We start from the raw sequence: 8,187 nt of genomic DNA, 5'->3' as shown, positions 1-8,187 counted from the left end.
ACTGTAGATTGGCAGTTTCCTTACCTATTCCTGTTGATTTTAGAGCATTTCCATATCACTTCCTATTGATTTCATGTCAGGGTGGTTTTGGGGAATTTACAGATGATTTAAGGTGATTCTGGGGTCACTTCCGGAACATTTTGGATTATTTTCTGTTTATTTTGGAGCATTTCCAGGTCACATACTTTTGATTTTGGGGCATTTCCAGGTCACTTCTTGTCGATTTTGGGGGCATTATTTGGCATACTTTGAGAGAGAGCGAGGACAAAAAGTGTTATTTCACAAATGGCTTTTGGCTTACAGCAGTTTTTTTTTTGTATACATAAAAATGGCTTTTGGCATATGGCATTTGTTTTTGGCATATGGTATTTTTTGGCATATGACAAAATAGCTTTTGGCATATTGCATTCGTTTTGGCGTGTGGCAAAATAGCTTTTGGTATATGGCATTTTTTTGTATATGGCATTTTTTGGGCTTATGGCAAAATTGCTTTTAGCATTTTTTTGGCGTATGGCAAAATAGCTTTTGGCAGATGGCACTTTTTGTGCATTTGGCAAAACACTTTTGGCATATTTTTTTGGTATATGGCATTTTTTTGGTCATATGGCAAAATGGCTTTTAGCATTTGGAATTTTTTGGTATATGGCAAAATAGCTTTTGGTATATGGCATTTTTTGGGCTTATGGCAAAATTGCTTTTAGCATTTGTTTTGGCGTGTAGCAAAATAGCTTTTGGCATATGGCATTTTTTTTGGGTATATGCCAAAATAGCTTTAGGCATATACCATTTTTGGGCATTTATTTTGGCGTATGGCATTTTTTTGGGCATGTAGCAAAATAGCTTTTGGCATTTTTTTGGCGTATGGCAAAATAGCTTTTGGCAGATGGCACTTTTTGTGCATTTGGCAACACACTTTTAGCATATTTTTTTGGTATATGGCATTTTTTGGTCATATGGCAAAATGGCTTTTAGCATATGGAATTTTTTGGTATATGGCAAAATAGCTTTTGGGACATGGCTTTTTTCAAATATAGCATTTTTGGGGCATTTTGCCATATGTCATTTGTTTTGGCGTATGGCAAAATAGCTTTCGGCATATGACATTTTTTGTATATGGCATTTTTTGGGCATATGGCAAAAGAAACTTTTGGTATATGGCATTTTTTGGTCATATGGCAAAATGGCTTTTGGCATATGGCATTTGTTTTGGCATGTGTTTTTTTTGTATGTAGCAATATAGCTTTAGGCATAAGCATTTTTTGGGGTCTGTAATTTTTTAGGCATATGGCAAAATGGCTTTTGGCATATGCCATTTTTTGTAGGCCATGCGCATCCATGTCATTGACAGCCATGCACGTCGAAATTTCCCAGTCATTTTCAATGGCAGAAAAGAGTGTGGTTGTGTTTTTTGCCATACACTTACCATTACAATGCTTTTCTACCATTGAAAATGGGAAATTTGGACGTGCAAAGCTGTCAATGGCATCGCCGTACTTGGGTGCCATTTGAATGTCAATGCGCTGTAAAAGCTTTTGCCATATTACAAAAAATACCGTATGCCAAAAGCCATTTTGCCATATGACCAAAAAATGCGATATGTCAAAAAAAATACATATGCCTAAAGCCATTTGGACATATACCAAATACCACTTTGAGTTCTCTGCCCGTCAGAGTGTTTTCTAGTGAATTGACATTTTGTGAAACAAAAGCCAATGGCGCAAAGGCAAATTTTGCAACTTCATGTCTCAGGAACTAAAACGCACACGCTTACATTGTCAATTCTTCCACAGTTGCACAATAAGCGCTTGCTAAATACTTTCTACTACACAACATGTAAAAAAAAAAAAAATCAACAGGAATTGATTCAAATTAGCAAAGAAGTGAGTCAAGATGGACTCATTGCCTACCATTGACAAGGATAGACGGTCAATTTATTTAAACTGGCTGGGACTGCTCATTTTTCAGTGCCATTGAGGGCGCTAGACGTCCAATTTGTTTTGACTGGGAGGGGTGAACGTTCCATTCGCTCCTTCCAGTTAAAAGGAATTGGAAATCTAGCATCATCAATGGAAGCCAATGTGTTAACAAAGTAGTAAACCTTTTTATACAATCGAAAATAGTAAATATTTTAAACATTTGTAAAACAAAATATCTATTCCTACTCGTTTATTGAGCATGAATTTCAGAGTGTTACTGGGGCATAACAAGAGTGTATTTCCGCTTTTATACATAAAAAAAAAAATTAACATTTAAAATTGATAATTTAAAAAGTTTTTTCCCCACTTTTTTTCATAAATAAATGATTCATAAATATGGCAGCTCCCAAATTATTAAAATGGACTTTATTCCATTAAAAATATATTTTCAACAACATTTTAAGAGGACTCCTGTGCAAATGAATTTATACGGAGGCCCTAAAGTGACATTGACAGAAAACAAATTTAATCAATCTGATGCGCGTACCAGAAACTATCTGGTAAACATTGGCATTATATAGCATTTAAGCTAATGGACTTTTACTTCGCAACAACTGGCTAACTTGGCACAGCAAACATTCGCTAGCTTAAATGCTACATAATGCCGTTTACAACAATAGCCTAACTTGCATAGCAAAAGTCCACTAGCTTAAATGATATCCAATGCTAATGTTTACAACAATTGGCTAACTTGCATAGCAAACGACAGCTAGCTTAAATGCTATAGACCCTACTCACCAACGTCTCGCTGTATCCGGCCGCCATATTGTCAGTCATTGTTTATCCGTATTCTCAATGGTTTCAATTTGTCGTGCAATTCATGGAAGCCCCGGTGCTTTCAGACGCTGTAAACACATTGGATGCGTTGCATAAAAGGTTTTATGTGGAAAAGTTTCAGTCTATCCATTCGCCAGATCCATATTTGATGCCTAAATCGATATTGTTCGACCCGCTGTCTTCGCCGTCTCTGCCTGACATCTGCTACCCTGATATCTACAACTATCTTGTCCACAGAAACTCAGCCTATTCTCACGAAATTTAGAAAACTTTAAGAGCAGCACTCTAAGCAACATTACCCCGTGTAACTCTTTACTTCCAATTTTCTAAAATGGCGACAATAAAAAAAAAAAAAGTTGACTGCGATGGCCGACGTTTCAAGGATAGGTGGATATTGGACTATTTTTTCAATAAAATACGCAACAACTGTGTCTGCCTCATTTGCAAAGAGACAGTCGCTGTTTTCAAAGAGTTCGATGTAACGCAATATTACCAAACAAGACACGCTGACATGTACATTACAGGGAAGACACACAGCGAGAAATTATAGCAACTTGAAGCTAATTTAATTTCACAGCAGCAGTATTTCGCAAGAGCCCGAGGGTCGAAAGAGAACGCCACAAAGGCGAGATTGTTGAAATTATGAATTTAAAAAACTAATAATAAAGCAAATGTGACACACAGAAGGGCTTGCTAAAATTTTTTGTTCTACATAAATCAGCCCAGGCAGCCCCCCAAATCTGGCCCCCCGTGCAAAAAGTTTGGATACCCGTTTAACCGATGATCCGTAGACGGGGCCAGCTTCTTTCACTTGTTACCAGCTAAATATTGTTCAAAAAATAATGATAGTGGAACAGATAAGCATCTTGAATTTGAAACTGTATGTTGTCGGCGATTAGCCTAGCAATGATCTTAATTGTGGTTGTCGGCCCAAAACCCTCTAAATATATATTAAATGCATCTTACCAGATATAAAATGACTACTACATAATCTGTGGTAATCGTTTGGAGCCCAGTTTTCTCGTCGAATTGCAGCAGCCCATCTCGCTCTCTTCTCTCCGGGTCTCTCGGAATCCGGTAGAACTTCAAGTCTCTCAGTCTTCTCCGTCTATCTTCTCTGTTATTGCAACCGACCGCCACACATGCCTTCACCATTTTGATTATTAATGTTAACGAGCAGAAAAACACGTCGTAAATAGGAGGAATGTACGTAGCCGTAACCAGTGGCGCCCCCAGGGGGTGGCCACGGCCACCCCTATAAATTGGTTGGCCACCCCACTGGCCACCCCGCTTGCCAGTTTATCGTTAGATTGTTGTAGCATCAGTTATGCATTTCATCCCAAATGAATGCATTTATTTTGTTTTGTTAAATGTAGGGCTGTCAAATTTATCATGTTACGGGCGGTGATTAATTTTTTTAAATTAATGACGTGAAAATATCGCAATTAATGCATTCGCTGTACGACTCATTCACGCATTGCAGCAAACAGCCTACAATGGCGCCGTTTTACTTATATACAGAGATAAGAGGCAGAGTGGAGTAGATACAAGCATTCATTTGGGCCGTGCTTTTAATTGGCAAAAGCTTTTTCATCTCTCCCACAGCACCTATAAATACTGTGGGAAGCGACGTGGGGAAAAATGATTGGAATTGATATTTTTCAGAGAAGATAAAGCATTTCCAGCCACCACACACAGTCATGGTTGCACCACTTCCCATTATGCATTTGGGCAGAACAGTTAAGCCACTACAGTATCATTTACTGAAAGTTCAACAAATACATTAGATGGCAATATTTAGTCACAATATACAAACTCACATTTAGCCAGTCTTTCTATCCGTGGATCCCTTTCACAGAAAGAATGTTAATAAAGTTAATGCCATTTTGTGGATTTATCGTTGCAATAAACAAATACAGTACTTACAGTGCCTTGCAAAAGTATTCGGCCCCCTTGAATCTTGCAACCTTTCGCCACATTTCAGGCTTCAGACATAAAGATATGAAATTTAATTTTTTTGTCAAGAATCAACAACAAGTGGGACACAATCGTGAAGTGGAACAACATTTATTGGATAATTTAAATTTTTTTAACAAATAAAAAACTGAAAAGTGGGGCGTGCAATATTATTCGGCCCCTTTACTTTCAGTGCAGCAAACTCACTCCAGAAGTTCAGTGAGGATCTCTGAATGATCCAATGTTGTCCTAAATGACCGATGATGACAATTTGATAATCCACTTGTGTGTAATCAAGTCTCCGTATAAATGCACCTGCTCTGTGATAGTCTCAGGGTTATGTTTAAAGTGCAGAGAGCATTATGAAACCAAGGAACACACCAGGTAGGTCCGAGATACTGTTGTGGAGAAGTTTAAAGCCGGATTTGGATACAAAAAGATTTCCCAAGCTTTAAACATCTCAAGGAGCACCGTGCAAGCCATCATATTGAAATGGAAGGAGCATCAGACCACTGCAACTCTACCAAGACCCGGCCGTCCTTCCAAACTTTCTTCTCAAACAAGGAGAAAACTGATCAGAGATGCAGCCAAGAGGCCCACGATCACTCTGGATGAACTGCAGAGATCTACAGCTGAGGTGGGAGAGTCTGTCCATAGGACAACAATCAGTCGTACACTGCACAAATCTGGCCTTTATGGAAGAGTGGCAAGAAGAAAGCCATTTCTCAAAGATATCCATAAAAAGTCTCGTTTAAAGTTTGCCACAAGCCACCTGGGAGACACACCAAACATGTGGAAGAAGGTGCTCTGGTCAGATGAAACCAAAATTGAACTTTTTGGCCACAATGCAAAACGATATGTTTGGCGTAAAAGCAACACAGCTCCTCACCCTGAACACACCATCCCCACTGTCAAACATGGTGATGGCAGCATCATGGTTTGGGTTTGCTTTTCTTCAGCAGGGACAGGGAAGATGGTTAAAATTGACGGGAAGATGGATGCAGCCAACTACAGGAACATTCTGGAAGAAAACCTGTTGGTATCTGCACAAGACCTGAGACTGGGACGGAGATTTATCTTCCAACAGGACAATGCTCCAAAACATAAAGCCAAATCTACAATGGAATGGTTCAAAAATAAACGTATCCAGGTGTTAGAATGGCCAAGTCAAAGTCCAGACCTGAATCCAATGGAGAATCTGTGGAAAGAGCTGAAGACTGCTGTTCACAAACACTCTCCATCCATCCAACCTCACTGAGCTGGAGCTGTTTTGCAAGGAAGAATGGGCAAGAATGTCAGTCTCTCGATGTGCAAAACTGATAGAAACATACCCCAAGCGACTTGCAGCTGTAATCGGAGCAAAAGGTGGCGCTACAAAGTATTAACGCAAGGGGGCCGAATAATATTGCACGCCCCACTTTTCAGTTTTTTATTTGTTAAAAAAGTTTAAATTATCCAATAAATTTTGTTCCACTTCACGATTGTGTCCCACTTGTTGATTCTTGACAAAAAATTTTAAATTTTATATCTTTATGTTTGAAGCCTGAAATGTGGCGAAAGGTTGCAAGGTTCAAGGGGGCCGAATACTTTTGCAAGGCACTGTATGTACAGGATGTTGAATGTATATATCCGTCTTGTCTTATCTTTCCATTCCAACAATAATTTACAGAAAAATATGGCATATTTTAGAGATGGTTTGAATTGCAATTAATTACGATTAATTTTTAAGCTGTGATTAACTCGATTAAAAATTTTAATCATTTGACAGCCCTAGTTAAATGTACATCTTATGCCTAATATATACATAACACAATAAAACAGAATTGTTGTGGAACTCAAAATGTTGACTGGGCAGTAATGGACTAGGCACATTAAATCATTAGTAACATCAAATATTACACTATACACCAAAGTATAATAGTAGCCGTGTCCTTAAGTCTTAAGTTTTCCCCTGACCTTTTTACTGCGACAATATAATGAAAACCTGAAATTATGGCTTTTAGTTTTGGCCACCCCAAGATTTTAAGTGGCCCCATCTGGCCACCCCTATGAAAAATTTCTGGAGGCGCCACTGGCCGTAACAGGTAAACATGATGTGTTGACGGGCAATTGGGCGGCACCAGTCAGGAGGAAGGAGTTGTGAAGTCACGTGGGTAGGGTCTATACAATGCTTATGTTTACAAAAATTGGCTAACTTGCTGTCAAGTTCAAAAATAGATCCTTAGGTAGACATTCGTGAAATTACCCAAAAATAAGGAGAGAAGACACTCAGTTTTCTTGGCCAAGGAGAGCAAGGAGGGACTAGACAGAAAAATGCTAGATAACACTGTATAGTCACCAAAACTGATCTAAAAAAAAACCAAAAAAAACCTTGCTCTCTCTTATTAGGGGTTTGTCCTGACACAGAAGGGTGCCGCCCTAAAGGGAGGGGGAAAGCAAGCTGGAGACACCCATGTCATTTTGGTTGGCTATGTGTGAGCATGTAGGTGGAACTAACTAAATACACGTGTGTAAGCAAGTGGTCCGAATGACCCAGACACTTCAGTTATGCAACGCTGCGGCCATGGAAGATGTCCTCGACTGGAAGATTGTCCTCGAAAGTCCAGACGTAAGATGCTGAAGATGTCCTAGAAGGTCTAGTTACGCAATGTTGCGGCCATGAAGCAAGGCAGTTGTCACCCCGACCCTTTTTAACACTTTGTAACACTTAAACATTATACCTAGTATAGCAAGCAATAATCATTTACTGGTTGTATCAAATAAGAAAAAATATGGCAATATGTATTATGTATGTATTAGGTATATATGAGCACAAGCAAATATTCGATCAATCAAGCAAATATTCAATCAACCCTCGATAATTAACTCAACACTTGCATAGCAAATGACAGCTAGCTTAAATGCTATACAATGCTAATGTTTACAAAAACTGGTTAACTTGCATAGCAAAAGTCCGCTAGCTTAAATGCTAATGTTCACAAAAACTGGTTAACTTGCATAGCAAAAGTCTGCTAGCTTAAATGCTAAATCATGCTAATGTATACCAGATAGTTTCTGGTACACGCACCAAATTGCTTCAATTTATTTTGTTTCTGTCGATGTCCCTTACGGGGCGCCTTACATTTATGATTAGGGTTGGCCATCGTTTGAAGTTGAACGATTCCGGTTCCGATTCCACGTTTCGATTCCAGTTCCGAACAATTCTCGATTCAGATTCTTTTAAGAGGCAGGGTAAAAAAAAAAAAAGGGATGGTCCCAAAAAATTGCGTGGTTTATATTAGTCTAACTTCTCGATTTTTTAAAAATCAGTCTTTGAACTAAAGCCATTTTTTTCCGCTCGGCGGTCATGGCATCGAAACATGGAATCGAAATTTAAAAATTCAAACGATTCCGGGAGAATCTGAGTGTTAGAACCGATTCCCATCGATGCTCAACTATGATATTAAAGTAAATTTTAAAAATCAAGTATGACCTTTAA

This window comes from Corythoichthys intestinalis, chromosome 4 (genome assembly GCF_030265065.1).
Source record: "Corythoichthys intestinalis isolate RoL2023-P3 chromosome 4, ASM3026506v1, whole genome shotgun sequence".
In the NCBI taxonomy this organism is placed as follows: domain Eukaryota; kingdom Metazoa; phylum Chordata; class Actinopteri; order Syngnathiformes; family Syngnathidae; genus Corythoichthys; species Corythoichthys intestinalis.
The sequence above is the reverse complement of the archived record's forward strand: the minus strand, read 5'-3'. Positions refer to the sequence as shown.